The sequence below is a fragment of the Scyliorhinus canicula genome, chromosome 11 (genome assembly GCF_902713615.1).
Source record: "Scyliorhinus canicula chromosome 11, sScyCan1.1, whole genome shotgun sequence".
Taxonomy (NCBI): Eukaryota; Metazoa; Chordata; class Chondrichthyes; order Carcharhiniformes; family Scyliorhinidae; genus Scyliorhinus; species Scyliorhinus canicula.
The window spans coordinates 102,750,609-102,770,603 of record NC_052156.1 but is presented as its reverse complement, the minus strand read 5'-3'; the positions used below and the strand labels follow the sequence as shown (position 1 = coordinate 102,770,603).

The 19,995-nt window shown below is 49.6% G+C and overlaps 1 long non-coding RNA gene across 1 annotated transcript in view; it reads left to right on the top strand.

Annotated features, from left to right (window-relative positions):
- Nucleotides 1-151: 151 nt before the first annotated feature.
- Nucleotides 152-19,995, top strand: part of LOC119973657 — a 29,523-nt gene continuing 9,679 nt past the window's right edge. Inside the window, exon 1 of the long non-coding RNA XR_005462363.1 lies at nucleotides 152-302. This is a non-coding gene — a long non-coding RNA (uncharacterized LOC119973657). The remainder of the gene's footprint in view (nucleotides 303-19,995) is intronic.

Below are 19,995 nucleotides of genomic sequence, written 5' to 3'. Positions count from 1 at the left end.
CGTAGCGTTCTGCGTCAGCGCGTCACGTTTCACGCCGCTGCGTAGCGTTCTGCGTCGGCTCGTCACGTTCACGCCGCCTCGTAGCGTTCTGCGTCGGCGCATCACGTTCACGCCGCGGTGTCGCGTTCTGCGTCGGCGCGTCAGGCTTCCTCACGTCCCCTGCAGGGCTTCGCACTGGGCGCCTGCTCAACAACATGGGGGCAACTGCTTGGTGTGTGCACTGTCCAGCCTCATGGTTAGCTAAACTTGGCAGATTTCTACCATTGATGGTAGAATGTGGGACACCTGCCAGGCCGGTCAAGGTGAGAATCTCCTGAGTTCAAATCAAGGTCTGAGCATCTTGTGCCAAGAGATGGTAAGGGCCTCTCATGAAAGATCTCTCTCAGAGAGAACTTGGTGCACTCATTTGACCTGATGTGAAGGCTGTGCTGGTGAGAGAGTTGGAACTCTCCCTGCTATCCGTCACAACTCGGTGAGCTGGGCTACATGGTGCTATATTCATCATTTGACACCTTTTGAGGCCTCTCACGTGCATCCCCTATTTTTAAATTAATTTACGGGATGTGGATGTTGCTGTCTGGGCCAGCATTGATCACCCATCCCTGATTGCTCCTTGAGAACATGGTGGTGAGTTGCCTTCTTGAACTGCGGCAGACGGAGGTGTAGTTCAAACGTTCATAAGATATAGGAGCAGAATTAGGCTATTTGACCCATGGATGCTGTTCCACCATTCAATCTGGGTGGCATGGTAGCACGATGGTTAGCACTATTGCTTCACAGCGGCAGGGACCTGGGTTCAATTCCCGGGTTGGGTCACTGTCTGAGTGGAGTCTGCACGTGGATTTCCTCCGGGCGCTCCGTATTCCTCCCACAAGTCCCGAAAAGACATGCTTGTTAGGTGAATTGGACATTCTGAATTCTGCCTCGGTGTACCTGAACAGGTGCCAGAGTGTGGCAACTAGGGGATTTTCAAAGTAACTTCATTGCACTATTAATGTAACCTACTTGTGACATGAATAAAAAATTTCATTATTATCATGGCTGATCTCACCCTGGTCTTAACTTCACCGTCTTGCCCATTCGCCATAATCTTTCAACCTATTACCAAATTAAAATGTGTCTTAACTCCTCCTTAACTGTCCCAGCATCCGTTCGCACTCTGGGGTAGCGAATTCCACAGATTTGACAACCCTTTAGGGGAAGTAGTTTCTCTTCAACTCTGTTTTAAATTTGCTACCTCTTATCCTAAGGCCTCTCATTGTAGAATGCTCCACAAGAGGATGCATCTGCTCCACGTGTACTTTATCCATATATTTTATCATCTTGTGTTCCTCTATGATCTCTTCTCATTCTTCTAAACTCTAGAGAGTATAGGCCAAAACTGTTCAATCCCTTCATATGGGACCCTGGAGCTGTGAAGCAATTGTGCTGAACACTGCTACCGTGCTGGTCCTGAGGGTGAGACATTTAATCTCTCTCTCTCACCCAAATTGAAACTCACATTGTTGTCACAAAATCTAAACCTGGATCAGGGATAACGTGTAGTCACTGTGCCCTCTTGTGACCAACCTTCAGATCATCACGGTGAAAGCTGTGAATGATTGAAAAGTAAGGAGTTTACATATATCGCTGATTCTTTGTCCTGTCATATTCTGCCGTCATAGAAACAGACTCCCAGCCATACAAACCCTCTCACTGGCAGAGCTGGGGATGGTTTGGGCTGCGTTCGAGTTGGATAGTAAGGGAAATTGGTGGTGGCAGTGTGGTTTGTGAAGATACGAGCCCCAGTCTCAGCCCCTTATTCTCAGACTCGATTTGCAGCATCCCATTTGCAGTTTATCAGCCTGCGCCACACTCTCAAAGCTTCTGCTTCATAATCACACCCAATTCTCACTAATCACTAACCATTCTCAAATGCCCCCATTCTAAAATTCCCCCATTCGCCAATCTTTTCATTCTAGGATCCCCCCAAATCTCACATCACCCCCATTTGCAAAGCCCCCCCGTTCGCAGAGCCCCCCCTCATTCGCAGAGCCCCCCCGTTCGCAGAGCCCCCCCTCGTTCGCAGAGCCCCCCCCGTTCGCAGAGCCCCCCCTCGTTCGCAGAGCCCCCTCGTTCGCAGAGCCCCCCTTATTTGCAGATCTCCGCCATTTGCAGAGTCTCCCGTTCACAGAGCCTCCCCCTTCGCAGAGCCCACCCTTCGCAGACCCCCCTTCACAGACCCCCCCCATTCACAGACCCCCCCAGTTCGCAGATCCCCCCCATTCGCAGAGCCTCCCTGCTCACAAACATCACGTTTGCAGACCACCCAATTTGCAAACCCACCCGTTCGTATACCCCACCGTTCGTAGATCCCCCCGTTCGTCGATTCCCCATTTGTAGATTCCCCCGTTTGTAGATCCACCCCCCATTTGTAGAGCCCCCCCCGTTCATAGATGCCCCTGTTCGTAGATCACCCTCCGTTCACAGATTCCCGTTCTCCGAGGCCCCATTCGCAGAGGCCGCCTTCCCAATCGCAGCCCTTCTCGACTTGCCGCCCCCTTGTTGACTTGCCCCCCCATTCTCAACTTGCCCCCATCATTCCCGACTTTCCCCTTGTCATTCTGAATCCTCCCTAATTCATTGATCCCCAGGGTTCTCTTGACCCCCTCATTTTCCACTCTTTGTATTCAGCTTCCCCAGTATTCTATTATCACAAATAGGGAGCAATATTTCCATTTCCTGGGCAATGTGCTACAGACTGATTAATCTGTTTTCGTGATATAGGTTGAGGGTTAAGTAATGGCCAGGGTAGCTGGGAGAACTATCTTTCTTCTCCAAATCAGACCGGGGATTCTCTCACATGCACCTGAGGGAGTGATGGGCCTATAGACACACTCCAAGTATAGCCTTGAAGAGTATTATTGTAACTTCTCTCTCCCCTTCTGCCTGAGTTGGGGGGGGGATATTTTTAAACGCATAGAGATTGAGTTCCTCCACCAATTTAGAGATTCGCGGAGTAACTGCTCAGGAGGTCACAGGCTGTAAATTGGGAACATGGTGTGTTGTGTGTGCTCCCTGTGCAAGTCGAGGCTGGCCCACTAATCTGGCCCAAAGAGTACCTGAAATTGGCCTTTGGGCTTCCTCTTAACAGTTCCAGTTGCCCCCCCCCCCCCCACTGCTATGGCTGTTCGCCTCATTGGAAAAACCCTAGGAGGTGGGGAGAAGAGAATGGGCAAAATGAGATCTCATTTATGCCCGACTCATTGTCCAATTATGTGTCCCTCTGAGCAGACTGCAGATGGCAACCTTGCTCTATATTTCGATATAAAATGGGGGGGTGGAATCATGCTCAGACGCAGCTGCGTTCTGGGTGTTAGACTGCAGCACTTGCGCACATTTCCAATGAGACATGCATTTACCGAGTACCCAGTGACCACCTGTAAGATACAGAGCAGGCAAATAACCATGTCAATCAGCATAAATGCTGATCTGGTACCAGAGGTGCCATTTTGAATCTTTGAGCTCCAGCCTATGCCATGTCTTAACCTGACATCAGACTGTATTGTTCCGACACCCTGGGAAAGTGTGTGGTCAATTCCAACCCCACTCGTTCCGGAGTCACAACACAAATGAATTAACCAATTATCCTTATAAAAAGTCCCAAAGTCTTTGGCTCTTGGCTGCCCAATGATTACAGTCACCAGGTTTGTACGTACAAACAAATAACTTTATTTATACCAAGAACTGTCATGGAATATGAAGTAAATACAATTGGATAATAACATACTAATACCTGCTACCCACTTCAGTTGTCCCACTCTCTACCCACACACGCACAAGACAGACACACATGGGGGGGGGGGGGGGGGGGATGAAAAGATAATAAGGATGAAAGTCAAAAGTTAAGAGTCTTTGCTTCGGATGGTGGTTCTTTAGAACACTTTCCTCACAACACCCTTGCTGGCTAAAGTCTCTGAGTTACAGCCAGTATGGGTCTTTGTAGAATCATTCATTTAGGGTTCCTGCAGCTTACAAAATACAGTACTCACGGGCAGACTTAATTTCTCATCAAACTGGCTCTTCAGCTCAAGGTTCACATTCAGGCTTCTTACCTTTCTGTAGAGACGCTCTATTTCACATCAAACTTCGCTTTCAGCTTGTGGTTTGACTTCAGGCCTCTGCAGTCTCAAGAGAACGATACCCAGACTGGCTGGAGAGAGAGAGAGCCCTCACAGTGACCTTCTGGAGAATCAGTTGGATATTTTTTTGGTGAGAGTTAGTTAAATCTCTTAATCCGGCTGCCAGATCAAAACTGAAGCCAAACTGGAACCTCGGGACTCTGAAAATTCTTTCAGTGGGATCAAATCCAATCACCACTGTTACCGGGCAGAACACAGTCTTTTGGGCCAATTCATTGGCCACCAACCAAATGAATCAAACTGAATTCCAGCCAGTCTCTGACATTGGTGCCGGACAGTCCACAGCTCCAGTATGAACCAGCATAGGCTAGCAGAGTGATCTCTCCTGCTGCTGATATCCTCTACTTGAATTAAAGGTACAGACTGCCTTAAAGACACATGCCCATAAATCATCCATGGATCAAAAATGCAACAGCAAAAATAAAAGGGGAAATAAAAGAATATACAGGAAGGACCCTTATAGTACAAACTTGAATTTAGGAGCACAAATAAGCCATTCAAGGGGCAGCACGGTGGTGCAGTGGTTAGCACTGCTGCCTCATGGTGCCGAGGACCCGGGTTCGATCCCAGCCCCGGGTCACTGTCCATGTGGTGTTTGCACATTCTCCCCATGTCTGCATGGGTCTCACCCACAATCCAAAGATGTGCACGGTAAGTGCATTGGTGACACTAAATTGCCCCTTAATTGGAAAAGAAACCCAATTGGGTTCTCTAAATTAAAAAAAAAGAGGCATAGGCCATTCAGCCCTTCGAGTCTGCTCCGCCACTCAATAAGATCATGGTTGATCTGGTTGTGGTGTCAACTTCACTTGCCTGTCCTCTGAGGGTAGAAAGAACCCCAGCAACATTTAAAGGGGCCTTGAATTACTTACAGGTTATTATTATATTGTATTATTTCTTCATGCTGTTGTTCCAATTCTAAACGTTTTGGATGTTTTTTTCAAACTTGGCTGAAGTTCAACAGTCTTCAGAGAGCGGTCTGGATGGTGCCGTTGCACTTTTTTGGGGACTTCTTTTGTTTGAACAAGTTTGTCCCAAAAGAATGAACAAGAGTTTGAACAGAAATGTAAGAAATAGTGGCAGTCAAAGGGAGAAAAGGAGAGCTGGAGAAGAGAAGCGTAGAGTCGGGAGAGGAAGGCAGAGACAAACCGTAATTAAGCTGCAACTGATATACTGCTAGTGTATTCTCATACTGATTCAGTACTGGTGGATAATTGGTGACAACACGTGATCTTCCCGTGTGCCATCCTCTCCTTCAGCTACCAGGCCCTAAGGGGGCATTAGCGACCATGGACTTCCATTGGATTGGTTCATGATTAGGCTGGACAAAGTACTGGTGTAGTTTGCTGTTCCTTCTGCAGCATGGTTGACCAGGAAACCTTCCCACTCTTAACCACCTGCCATTAGGATTTACAGACTGTGGGGTTAACCTGTTTGGAGCCATTTTATGAACGCACCTACCAGGGCTGGCACAGTGGTTAGCACTGCTGTCTCACGGCGCCACGGTCCTGGGTTCGATCCCGGCCCCAGGTCACTGTGTGTGTGGAGTTGGAGGTGTTTTCCAAGGGCAGAAATGACAATTACAAGGGGCACAAGTTAGTTCAGTGGAGATGTTTTACACAGAGGGTGGTGGTGGCCTGGAATGCACTGCCATGTGAGGTGATTGAGGCAGATAGATTGGCAACCTTTAAGGCATATCTGGATAGAAACATAAACAGACAGGGTATAGAAGGATACAGTCTAGATAGAACACGTGATCGGCACAGGCTTGGAGGGCTGAAGGGCTGTGCTGTATTGTTCTTTCTTTCTAATGTAATAATACACTGGCGTAACACTCAGATTATATTTCTGTATATGCTTTCTGATACAACTGCTTTATCTCTCAATCTTTCTGCTGTAATTCTATCAACTTTCTTTAACTAAAGACATCCGCTTCATCCACCATGCAAAAAAAAGTATCTTGCAAAAATAATTCACTCCTGTAAGCTGTGGTTTGCTGAACTGGATTCACTGTGTGTGTTGGGCAGTATTATCTGACATATTTGAGGTTTCAAGATGGCTAACGTCACAAAACCATTTGGCAATATAGAAAAATCATATTAGTTTTTTGAAAAATATTTTAATTCTCCTTTTTCACATTTTCTCCCAAATTTACACCCAACAATAAACAACAATCAGTAACGAATGTGATGTCAATCCCCATATCAATAACAACAATCCCATCCTCCCACCAAACTCCCAAACCTTAGCCCGCATGTTAACATAAACAAATGACAAAAAGAATCAGGAATCACCCATAGTCACCATTAACACATACAGTGCACCTCCCCCCAACCCTCTCAGCACCCTGCCCAACTAATGTTCGATGTAATCCAATTCTCGAAAGTGCATAATGAATAACGCCCATGAATTGTAGAACCCCTCCATCCTTCCCCTTAGTTCAAATTTGACATTCTCAAGAGTCAAGAATTCCAGGGCAACCAGCAATGGTTTGAGAGCGCTGAATGCAGTGGTTAGAGGGGAGCTAATATCGATACAGGTCCACAGGATGAAGGTGGAGAGAGCAGAGATAGATAGGTTGGTTGGGGAAATACGCCAGGTAGACAGGAGATACTCGGAGGCCCCAGTGGCAGGGTTATTGAATGAGTGGCGGAAGCTACAGATGGAGTTTGGTCTCTTGTCTACGGGAAAGGCAGTGGAGCAGCTGAGGAAGATGAGGGGGGGGGGGGGCGATATATGAGTATGGGGAGAAGGCTAGCAGAATGCTTGCACACCAGCTAAGGAAAAGGGAGGCGGCCAGGGAGATGGGTAGAATGAAGAACAGAGCTGGGAACACGGCCTTGGACCCAGCAGAGGTGAACGGGGTGTTTAAGGAGTTTTACAGCAGGCCATATGAGTTCGAACTCGCAGCTGTGGTGGAAGGGATGAGGCAGTTTCTGGGAGGGCTGAAATTTCCAAGGGTGGAGGAACGGTTGGTGAATGGGCTGGGAGCCCCGATAGGGATTGAAGAAATAGCAGAGGGGCTGGAGGCCTTGCAGTTGGGTAAGGCCCCGGGACCGGACGGCTACCCAGAGGAATTTTACAAAAAGTTCTCTGAGATGCTGGGCCCACTGCTGGTGAGGGCATTTAATGAGGCTCGGGTGTGCGGTGCTCTCCCCAAGACAATGTCACAGTCCTCAATCTCATTGATCCTGAAGCGGGAGAAGGACCCTTAGCTATGCAGGACATACAGACCAATCTTCCTATTGAATGTTGATGCCAAACTGTTGGATAAAATCTTGGCCTCAAGGATACAAGATTGTGTCCCAGAGATGATGGGGAGGACCGGGCGGGGTTTGTTAAGGGCAGGCAGCTAACGGCCAACGTTAAAAGGGGCTGGTTTAGCTCACTCGACTAAATTGCTGGCTTTTAAAGCAGACCAAGCAGGCCAGCAGCACGGTTCGATTCCCGTACCAGCCTCCCCGGACAGGCGCCGGAATATGGCGACTAGGGGCTTTTCACAGTAACTTTGTTGAAGTCTACTCGTGACAATAAGCGATTTTCATTTTCATTTCATTTCATGTTGCCCCCAGAGGGGAGACAGGTGGAAGTAGTGGTCGCGATGGACGCAGAAAAGGCCTTTGATCGGGTGGAATGGAACTATTTGTGGGAGGTGCTGGGGCAGTTCGGGTTTGGGCGGGGCTTTATTGATTGGATCCGGTTGTTGTACCAGGCACCAGTGTCAGAACAAATTGGTTGACGCGCACTATTTTAAACTGCACCGGGGGACTAGGCAAGGTTGCCCCCTCTCCCCACTGCTGTTCGCTTTGGCCATAGAGCCACTGGCGATGGGGCTAAGAGCTTCAAGGGACTGGAAGGGGTTGGTCCGGGGGGGGGGGGGGGGGGGGGGGGGGAGAACACAGGGACTTACTATACGCCTGCTCCTGTATATTTCCTATTTCCGACCCGTTGGGGGGGTGGGAGAGATTATGAGGATTTTAGGGAAATTTGGCCGATTTTCGCGGTACAAATTGAATATGAGGAATAGCGAGATGTTTGCGATCCAGGCAAGGGGACAGGAGAGGAGACTGGGAGAGCTGCCGTTCAGAGTGGTGGGAGGGAGCTTTCGTTATTTGGGAATCCAGGTGGCACGGGACTGGGGCTGTTACATAAACTAAATTTGACCCGGCTGATAGACTAGATGAAGGAGGACTTTTGAAGGTGGGACATGCTCCCGCTGTCACTGGCAGGGAGAGTACAGACCGTGAAAATGATGGTTCTCCTGAGGTTTCTGTTTGTTTTTCAGTCTCCCCATCTTTATCCCAAGGGCCTGTTTTAAACGGGTGAATCAGGTGATTTTGGGCTTTGTGTGGGCGGGTAAAACCCCGTGAGTGAAGAAAGTGTTGCTGGACCGTACCCGAGGGGAGGATGGGTTGGCGCTGTTGAACTTTAGCAATTATTAGTGGGCGGCAAATATAGCCATGATTAGGAAGTGGGTAGTGGGAGGGAGGTGTCGGTATGGGAGCGAGTAGAGGCGGCATCATGCAAGTACACAAGTTTGGGGGCAGTGATAACGGCACCTCTGCCGTTCTCGCCGGCCCGATATTCCACAAGCCTGGTGGTAGTGACAGCCCTGAGAGTCTGGGGACAGTGGAGGAAGCATCTGAGAGTGGAGGGAGCATCGGTCTGGGCTCCAATCGGCAATATCCATCGGTTTGTACCAGGAAGGCTGGATGGGGGGTTTTGGAGATGGCAGAGAGCAGTGATTGAGGGGATGGGGGATCTATTTATAGATGGGAGCTTCCCCTGTTTGAAGGATTTAGAGCAGGGGTGGGCAAACTACGGCCCGCGGGCCGCATGCGGCCCGCCAAAGGTATTTCTGCGGCCCACCAAGTCATTAAAAAAAAAAAAAAAAATTTTTTTTTTTTAATTTTTTTTTTTTTTTAATTTTTTTTAAGGTTAATGGGGGGGGGCTGTTGGGTTACTTACTGGTATAGGGTGGATACGTTGGCTTGAGTAGGGTGATCATTGCTCGGCACAACGTCGAGGGCCGAAGGGCCTGTTCTGTGCTGTACTGTTCTATGTTCTATATGAGGCGCCCAGAATCATAACCGGGTGAAGTAATTATTTTACTTAATATACTATGCGGCCCTTTGTGAATTGTGAATTTCTGAATGTGGCCCTTGCACGGAAAAGTTTGCCCACCCCTGATTTAGAGGATAATTTTGAACTGGCAGCAGGAAATGGATTCAGATATCTGTAGGTACAGATTTTCTGCGAAGGCAAGTTTCGACCTTTCTGTTCCTACCGCCAGGAGGAATACAGGACAGGGTAGTTTCCAGAACGGGGTTGGGAGAGGGGAAGGTCTCTGATATTTATAAAGAACTCATCGAGTCGGAGGAAATGCAAACAGAGGAGCTAAAGCGAAAAGGGAAGATGAGCTGGGGGGAGATAGAGGCAGGTCTTTGGGCGGATACGTTAAGCAGAGTCAACACGTCCACATCATGTGCCAGGCTCAGCCTGATTCAGTTTAAGGTCATTCACTGGGCTCACATGACGGTGGCCCGGATGAGCAAGTTCTTTGGGATAGAGGACAGGTGTGCGAGATGTGCGGAAGGTCCAGCGAACCATGTCTATATGTTTTGGGATGTCCGAAGCTTAGGGGATTTTGACAGGGTTTTACAGATGAAAGGGGAGTGAGAGGTTCAGTGAAGGGAGTTCAGTAAAGGGGCTCAGTGAAGGGGGCTCAGTGATGGTAGTTTAGTAAGGTCGCAGTGAAGGGGAGGTGACTCAGTGATGAAAGTGGGGTGGGGGGAGTGATGGGAGTGGGGTGGGGGGGGAGTGATGGGAGTGGGGTGGGGATGAGTGATGGGAGTTGGGTGGGGAGGAGTGATGGGAGTGGGGTGAGGGGGGAGTGATGGGAGTGGGGGGGGAGTGATGGGAGTGGGGTGGGGGAGTGATGGGAGTGGGGATGGGGAGTGATGGAGTGGGGTGGGGGGGAGTGATGGGAGTGGGGTGGGGGGGAGTGATGGGAGTGGGGTGAGGGGGGAGTGATGGGAGTGGGGTGGTGGGGGAGTGATGGGAGTGGGGTGGGGGGAGTGATGGGAGTGGGGTGGGGGGAGTGATGGGAGTGGGGAGGGGGAGTGATGGGAGTGGGGTGGGGGGATTGATGGGACTGGGGAGAGGGGAGCGGGGTGGGGGGGAGTGATTGGAGTGGAGTGGGGGGGGGGAGTGATGGGAGTGGGGTGGGGAGTGTGATGGGAGTGGGGGGAGGGATGGGGCGGGGGGGTGAGGGCGTGGGGTTGGGTGGGGAGTGACTGGGAGTTGGGGTGGGGGGGGGTTGATGGGAGTGGGGGGGTGGGAGTGATGGGAGTGGAGTGGGGGGTGTGATGGGAGTGGGGAGGGGGAGTGATGGAGAGGGGAGTGGGGTGGGGGGGGAGTGATGGGAGTGGGGGGTGGGGGGGAGTGATGGGAGTGGGTGTGGGGGGAGTGATGGGAGTGGGGTGGGGGGAGTGATGGGAGTGGGGGGGGGGGGGAGTGATGGGAGTGGGGTGGGGGTGTGTGATGGGAGTGGGAAGGGGGAGTGATGGGAGGGGTGTGGGGGAGTGATGGGAGTGGGGTGGAGGGAGAGTGATGGGAGTGGGGTGGGGGGGTGATGGGAGTGGGGTGGGGGGGTGATGGGAGTGGGGGGAGTGATGGGGTGGGGGGAGTGATGGAATGGGATGGGGGGAGTGGAGTAGGAGAGCAGTGAAGGGGTGGGGTGCAGTGAAGTCGGGGGCTCAGTGGAGGGGGTGTGATCTTTTCTGTGATTCTTTGGTCTGCCATATTTGATGATGTAGCTGGCACTGCATTGCCCCAGTGTTTTGCTTCATGTGTCAACAATCAGCAGTTCTCAAAGCCGTTTTCTGGTGACTGTTCAGGAAAAAGTGATCAGATGTTTTGGAGAAAGACGTTTGATGTCACAGTGGAGATTGCAGGCTTGTCTGCATCCCCAAATGTTGTTTTTGGGCCCATTTTATTCAGTACGTCCTATCTTTTAATGTTTTTGCAGTTGCTCTTTCCATGTATTTAACACAGGAGAAAGGCCTGTGCAACTTACTACGGTGCCCTCACACATGGTATCAGTTTAATGGTAACATTGGTGCCAAGAAGTCCAATTTGTCGGCAGGCTCGATCTAAAAGCTGATTATCAGGAACTAGCGGTTTACAGTGGAGCACCCTTTAGTCGGTATAGCTCTAATTTTAAGATTATTGTCTGTGATGAATGATTACTGCACCTTTAATGTAATGATCCCTTTAAGACCGCCTTCAGCCCCCCCCCCCCCCCCCCAGGGAGCCATATATAAGGTAATGTTCAGTGGGCCATGTGCAGTGAGCACACTTCTCGGTAGCTGTCTGGTTCTCTGCTAATTAAAGCCTTTGTATTACCAATCATCTCTCTCGAGTTGTAATTGAGGGTATCTCAATTTAATTAGCAGAGAACCAGACAGCTACCGAGAAGTGTGCTCACTGCACATGGCCCACTGAACATTACCTTATATATGGCTCCCTGGGGGGGTGGAGCTGAAGGCGGAGTCCCCCAGGGTTCCAAACCCAGTCTTAAAGGGATCATTACATTAAAGGTGCAGTAATCATTCATCACATTCTTTTTTTTTTTAAATAATTTTTATTGAAAGAGTTTTTCCATACAAACATTTACCCCTACTAATTTTTAAATTATTTACAACACAATCCCTCTAGGCAAATATCCCTCCCTCGCCCGCCCTCTCGCGCGCACCAGTCCTCCCCCCCCCCCCCCCCCCAGGCAACAACTTAACAAACAAGGCAGCCTACAGTTTCAGACATGAGCAGCGAGCAGACTTGCCCGCGTTACAGTCGTGCCTGTCCCCCCACGACCCTTGCTGCCCCCCCCCCCCCCGGGTTGCTGCTGCCATGACCCCGAACGTCTATCTCTGATCTAAAAAGTCAAGGAAAGGTTGCCACCGCCTGGAGAATCCCTGTACCGACCCTCTGAGGGCAAATTTGATCCTTTCTAGCTGAATATAGCTAGCCATATCGTTAATCCAAGTTTCAACGCTTGGAGGCCTCGCGTCCTTCCATTGAATTAATATCCTTCGTCGAGCCACTAGGGACGCAAAGGCCAGTATTCCGGCCTCCCTAGCCTCCTGTACCCCCGGTTCTACCCCGACCCCAAAGATCGCAAGCCCCCATCCTGGTTTGACCCTGGACCCCACCACCTTCGACACCGTCCTTGCCACCCCCCTTCCAGAACCCTTCCAGCACCGGACATGCCCAGAACATATGCACATGGTTTGCTGGGCTTCCCAGACATCTGACACACCTGTCCTCACCCCCAAAGAACCGGCTCATCCTTGTCCCCGTCATGTGAGCTCTATGCAGCACCTTAAATTGAATGAGGCTCAGCCTCGCACACGAGGAGGAAGAAATGACCTTTATTCATCACATTCACCTCCTGTTTTAAAAGAAAACACAGAGTCCGTCGGGGGTGAAGTGGAATTACATGTCCAGTCATTTGGGTGGTCTGATTGTCCTTGTTGACCTTCTCAGCTCCGGTGGTTGTGCGGGGGACACGGGCCTCTTCAGTGGGAGTATATCTGGGAGCATGGTGGTCTGAGCCTTTTCCCGTGTTGGAACAGGGGTGGTATCCGGAGTGACTAGGGTGATTGGTGCCGGCGCACGGGGGGGGGGCACTATCTGAGTCAGCAGCCGGTGCAGGGAGGGGAGCGCCGGTAAGGGGGGGGGGGGGGGGGGGGGGGCGTCAGTGGGAGAGCCAGCGGGTGCCAGGTCTCACAGGGAAACTGTTTTCCATTCCGTTGAGGTGCTCGATGTAGGCGTATTGGGGGTTCGCATGCAGCAGCTGGACCCTCTCGACTAGAGGGTCCGTCTTATGGCTCCTCCCGTGCCTCCGGAGTAGAACTGGTCCCGGAGTCGTCAGCCAACGTGGAAGCGAGACCCCAGAGGTGGACTTCCTGGGGAAGACAAACAAGCGATTGTGAGGAGTCTCGTTCGTGGCCGTGCAGAAGAGCGACGTAATGGAGTGTCAGGCATGGGCATCTCATTGTTGCTTCGATTTCTCCAACAGGAAAACAAGTTTCACCCACCCACACCATGCCACCGACTTTCCGTGATGTGACTTCTGGGAGCTCTGTCATGTCATGGAAATGAAATGAAAATCGCTTATTCTCACGAGTAGGCTTCAATGAAGTTACTATGAAAAGCCCCTAGTCGCCACATTCCAGTGCCTGTTCGGGGAGGCTGGTACGGGAATTGAACCATGCTGCTGGCCTGCCTTGGTCTGCTTTAAAAGCCAGTGGTTTAGCCCAGTGTGCTAAACCAGCCCCTATGTCCAGCTGGAGTTGGCACCCTAGTTAGAAGGCTGTGTGCTCAAGCCCTATTGCACAGACTTGAGCAGATAAGCTAGGCCTAGTAACACTGAGGGAGTGCTGCATTGTCAGGAATGTTGCTTTTTGAGCGGCTCACAGACCCCCCGACTGCATTCTCAGATAATGGAAGCAATCCTGCAGCCCCATTCAAAGCAGGGGAACTCTCCTGGTATTCTCATGCTGCCTCAGCCAATGTTCATCCATAACCAATAATGTGAAATGCCGGTTCAGCTAGTCATTAGCACATTGCTGTTTGTTGGTGGATTTGGTTACGATGGCACCAAAGGTTTTATCATTCTGGTAACAATAATCTTTGTTTGATTCAGACCTGAGTGCTTTTAAACAACAACTTTTAATAAACATTAACTAATAAGTGTTGGATTTATACAAATACATTGTTTAAATGACGTTCGATCAATCCAACCTTTTTCCTTCTTCATTCTCGTTCAAGGCAATTGGACTTCTAATCATCATGGGTGCAAATCCAATTCTGCTGAGTGCTCTGAAGTTGAAATGGAGACATGCTCCATCCTTATGTGATTTGACCATCTCGGTGTAGCTGCTCACTGGTTGTATGTGTTTTATTAAATTAAAATGTGAAAACCAATAAAAACATTATGTTACACATTTCAGGGCAGCACGGTGGCACAGTGGTTAGCATTGCTGCCTACAGCGCTGAGGACCCGGGTTCAAATCCCGGCCCTGGGTCACTGTCCGTGTGGAGTTTGCACATTCTCCCCGTGTCTGCGTGGGTTTCACCCCCACAACCCAAAGATGTGCAGGGTAGGTAGATTGGCCATTTTAAATTGCCCCTTAATTGGAAAAAATAATTGGGTACTCTAAATTTATTTTTAAAAGTTACACATTTCAGTTCTTACGTTAAATTACAAGTTTCATAACTGCGCATAATATCAAGCAAAGATGAAAATTTACAAAAAGCCAAAGAGCGAGAAAGAAAGCATAAACAAAGATCACCATAAATATTTACATCTACTTATGTGTGTCCCCCAATTTGGCCGATCTGCCTCAGCTGTCCCCCAGTGTTGGTCCCAGCGTGTATTAACCGGCAGATAATGTTGCTCCCTCTGGTTATCCGCTTGCCCTCTGGCCTGTCCCTGGCGGCTCTGCCTCTTGTGCCTCGTGATCTTTTTGACCGCCAGCTTTCCAGTCCCTCCAGGAACAGTGCTGCAGTGGCCAGAAGAGGCATTGCAAGGAGCTGCCTGGAACCAAGTGCCAGGAACTGGAGAAGAGGTTAATAGCAGGGATTCCAGGGTGGGGATTGTAGGATGGGTATGATTGGGGCCTCAGCGGGGGTCACCAAGCCATCAGGGGAGGACACCCCCAGTCGGAAGGAGGTTTCTGATGGAGGCCACACCGCCCCCACCCCCATTTCACACCCAAGATCAAACTCTGTTCAATTCAGGGTTTCCTACACCAATCTGTCATTCACCTGGGCTTCTCATCTGAGGCTTTGCCTGCCCCAGCATTAAATCACGACCAGGTGTGGGGGGGGGGGGGGCGTGGCAGTGAGATTTTGGAGGGAATCCCATCCATGCAGTTTCATGCTCCCCCCACCTTAGAACCTGCTGGGATGGGAGGGAGAGTGTAAAATTCTGGCTGTAGTTTTTGAGGTAAAAAGTGAAGAATCTTGGACATTCAAACTATTAGTGCTGGTAAAATCCAAGACTGAAAGAAGTCTGCTGGCCAAGATCAGCAAGAGACAGTCAGAATTTCATGGGGAGTCTGATGCTGATGTGAAAGAGTGATGGTGAATCAGATAGAGGTCGACAAAGAGTCTTGCAAACTGGATGAATGCACCACCAACAAAGATTTTTTTTAAAATTTAGAGTACCCAATTTTTTTTTCCAATTAAGGGGCAATTTAGTGTGGCCAATCTACCTAACCAGCACATCTTTGGGTTGTGGGGGTGAAACCCATGCAGACATGGGGAGAATGTGCAAACTCCACACGGACTGTGACTCAGGGCCAGGATTCGAACCCAGGTCGTCAGCGCCGTAGTCTCAGTGCTAACCATTGCGCCGCATACAAAGATGATCCGCACCTCCAGAGCAAAAGCAACATGGAGGTGGATATTTGTCAGCACTCTCTGACATGATTCCAGAAGAGAGAGAGAAGGTGTTCCAAGGAACATCCATATTATTCCCATCAGCATCCTAAACAATATTCTCTCAATGGCCCAGAGCACATCTCCTTTATCTGTGTGATACTCATTCACCAAGTACATGATAGTCTAGAGATCCCCATTAAAATAACTAGTGAATGGACCATAGATGGAGATATTTTGCTTGATGTATTTGTGGGAAATACACTCTCTGTGTGCTGAGTTTGTGGTCATCCTCTGAACCTTTTCCATTAACTTGAGAGATTCCTGCACTTATTTACTCGGTAATTGTTCTGTAATTGAAAGTCCAATCAGACTTGAATCTCCTGGCACCTCCCAATTCTCTCTCCATCTGAGCTTTTCTTTCTGTTATTGTGTTCATCAGTAGGCCAAAAGAAACCAAGTAATCGTCCCACAAACTTCCCCCCTTGTTCCTTCTCAGCTGCAAATACGTCATACATTTACTTTTCTCATCCTCACATAGTTGAAATGAAGACGTCGAGCACAGCCTGTTACATTAACTTATTCCTCCCCTGGCCCTCAACACTGTGGAGCTCTTTACCTCCCTCAGTCTCTCCCTTTCTCCACATCTCCCTCATTGTTAACTTGGCGCTCAAGGGGTCAGAGTTGAAGAACCGTGTCCAGTTATTTAATCAGCCGGGTGATTTATTCAAGAGAAAATGAGATTGAAGATTGTTGGAGTATATTTAGGTATTGGGTGATAAAATCACAGAATCACAGAATAATGCTGTGCAGAAAAAGCCCTTCGGCCCTTCGAGTCTGCACCGACACATGAAAAACACCTGACCTCCCTACCTCCCATTTGCCAGCACTTGGCCCATAGCCTTAAATGTTATGACATGCCAAATGCTTATCCAGGTACTTTTAAAGGATGTGAGGCAACCCGCCTCTACCAGCCTCCCAGGCGGTGCATTCCAGACCGTCACCACTCTCTGGGCACATAGAACATACAGTGCAGAAGGAGGCCATTCGGTCCATCGAGTCTGCACCGACCCACTTAAGCCCTCACTTCCATCCTATCCCCGTAACCCAATAACCCCATCTTACTTTTTTTGGTCACTAAGGGCAATTTAACATGGCCAATCCACCTAACCTGCACGTCCTGCAAAACCAAAAAGGTTTTCCTCAAATTGATTGTTGGAGTATATTTATGATGTGGAGATGCCGGCGTTGGACTGGGGTGAGCACAGTAAGAAGTCTTACAACACCAGGTTAAAGTCCAACAGGTTTGTTTCAAACACGAGCTTTCGGAGCACGGCTCCTTCTTCAGGTGAATGGAAAGGCTTGTTCCAGAAATGTTTATATAGACACAGTCAGAGATGCCCCGGAATGCGAGCACCTGCAGGCAATCAAATCATCAAAGATGCAGAGAGAGAGGTAACTCCAGGTTAAAGAGGTGTGAATTGTCCCAAGCCAGTTCAGTCGGTAGGCCTCTGCAAGTCCAGGCTTGTTGGTGGGGGCCGAATGTAATGCGACATGAATCCCAGATCCCGGTTGAGTCCTCATTCATGCGTGCGGAACTTAGCTATAAGTTTTTGCTCAGCAATTTTGCGTTGTCGCGTCTCCTGAAGGCCTCCTTGTAGAATGCTGACCCGGAGATCAGAGGCTGAATGTCCTTGACTGCTGAAGTGTTCCCCAACTGGAAGGGAACAGTCCTGCCTGTTGATAGTCGCACGATGCCCGTTTATTCGTTGTCGCAGTGTCTGCATGGTCTCGCCAATGTACCACGCTTCGGGACATCCTTTCCTGCAGCGTATGAGGTAGACTACATTGGTCGAGTCGCACGAGTATGCGCCGCGTACCTGGTGGGTGGTGTTTCCACGTGTAATGGTGGTGTCCATGTCGATGATCTGGCATGTCTTGCAGAGATTACCCTGGCAGGGTTTTGTGGTGTTGTGGTTGCTGTTCTGAAGGCTGGGTAATTTGCTGCAAACAATGGTTTGTTTGAGGTTGCGCGGTTGTTTGAAGGCCAGTAGTGGGGGTGTGGGGATGACCTTGGCAAGATGTCCATCCTCGCTGATGATGTGTTGGAGGCTGCGAAGAAGATGTCGTAGTTTCTCCGCCCCAGGAAAGTACTGGACGACGAAGGGTACTCTGTCAGTGGTGTCCCGTGTTTGTCTTCTGAGGAGGTCGGTGCGGTTTTTTGCTGTGGCGCGGTGGAACTGTCGATCAATGAGTCGAGCGCCATATCCCGTTCGTACGAGGGCATCTTTCAGCATCTGTAGGTGTCTGTTGCGCTCCTCCTTGTCTGAGCAGATCCTGTGTATACGGAGGGCTTGTCCATAGGGGATGGCTTCTTTAATGTGTTTCGGGTGAAAGCTGGAGAGGTGGAGCATCGTGAGATTATCTGTGGGCTTGCGGTAAAGCGAGGTGCTGAGGTGACCGTCCTTGATGGAGACGAGTGTGTCCAAGAATGGAACTGAATTTGGAGACTAGTCCATGGTGAGTTTGATGGTGGGATGGAACTTATTGATGTCATCGTGTAGTCGTTTCAGTGATGTCTCGCCGTGGGTCCAAAGGAAAAAAATGTCATCGATGCCTTCGTCGTCCAGTACTTTCCTGGGGCGGAGAAACTACGACATCTTCTTCGCAGCCTCCAACACATCATCAGCGAGGATGGACATCTTGCCAAGGTCATCCCCACACCCCCACTACTGGCCTTCAAACAACCGTGCAACCTCAAACAAACCATTGTTTGCAGCAAATTACCCAGCCTTCAGAACAGCAACCACAACACCACAAAACCCTGCCAGGGTAATCTCTGCAAGACATGCCAGATCATCGACATGGACACCACCATTACACGTGGAAACACCACCCACCAGGTACGCGGCGCATACTCGTGCGACTCGACCAATGTAGTCTACCTCATACGCTGCAGGAAAGGATGTCCCGAAGCGTGGTACATTGGCGAGACCATGCAGACACTGCGACAACGAATAAACGGGCATCGTGCGACTATCAACAGGCAGGACTGTTCCCTTCCAGTTGGGGAACACTTCAGCAGTCAAGGACATTCAGCCTCTGATCTCCGGGTCAGCATTCTACAAGGAGGCCTTCAGGAGACGCGACAACGCAAAATTGCTGAGCAAAAACTTATAGCTAAGTTCCGCACGCATGAATGCGGACTCAACCGGGATCTGGGATTCATGTCGCATTACATTCGGCCCCCACCAACAAGCCTGGACTTGCAGAGGCCTACCGACTGAACTGGCTTGGGACAATTCACACCTCTTTAACCTGGAGTTACCTCTCTCTCTGCATCTTTGATGATTTGATTGCCTGCAGGTGCTCGCATTCCGGGGCATCTCTGACTGTGTCTATATAAACATTTCTGGAACAAGCCTTTCCATTCACCTGAAGAAGGAGCCGTGCTCCGAAAGCTCGTGTTTGAAACAAACCTGTTGGACTTTAACCTGGTGTTGTAAGACTTCTTACGGAGTATATTTAGGTATTGGGTGATAAAATCACAGAATAATGCCTTCTGCCCCTCACCTTCAACTTGTTCCCTCATAACTGACCCTTCAATTAAGGGGAACAGCTGCTCTCTAACCACCCTGTCCATGCCCCTCATAGTCTTGTACACCTCAATCAGGTCGTCCCTCAGTCTTCTCTGCTCTAGTGTAAATAACCCAAGCCTATCCATCCGCTCTTCATAACTTAAATGTTCCATCCCAGGCAACATCCTGGTGAATCGCTTCTGCACTCCCTCCAGTGCAATCGCATCCTTCCTATAATGTGGCAACCAGAATTGCACACAGTACTCCAGCTGTGGCCTCACCAAAGTTCTATATATAACTCCAACATGACCTCCCTCCTTTTGTAATCTATTCCTCGTTTGATAAAGGCAAGTGTCCCAGGTGCCTTTTTCACCGCCCTATTGACCAAAGGTCCCTTTGTTCCTTGGAATGTCAGGCCATTCATTGAATACTTCCTTGTCAAATTATTCCTTCCAAGTGTGTCACCTCACACTTTACAGGGTTTAATTCCATCTTCCACTTTTCTGCCCATTTGAGCATCTCCTCTATATCTTTCTGTACCCAAACATTCAACCTCATTGTTAACCACCTGGCCAATCTTTGTGTCATCCACAAAGTTACTGATCCTACCCCCCACATACTCATGTATGTCGTTTATATAAATGATAAACAATAGGGGGCCCAGCACAGATCCTTGGGGTACACCACTGGACACTGGCTTCCAGTCACTAAAGTAGCCGTCTGTCATCACCCTCTGTCTCCTCCAGTGAAGCCAATATTGAATACACTGTATCAAGTACCCTGTATCA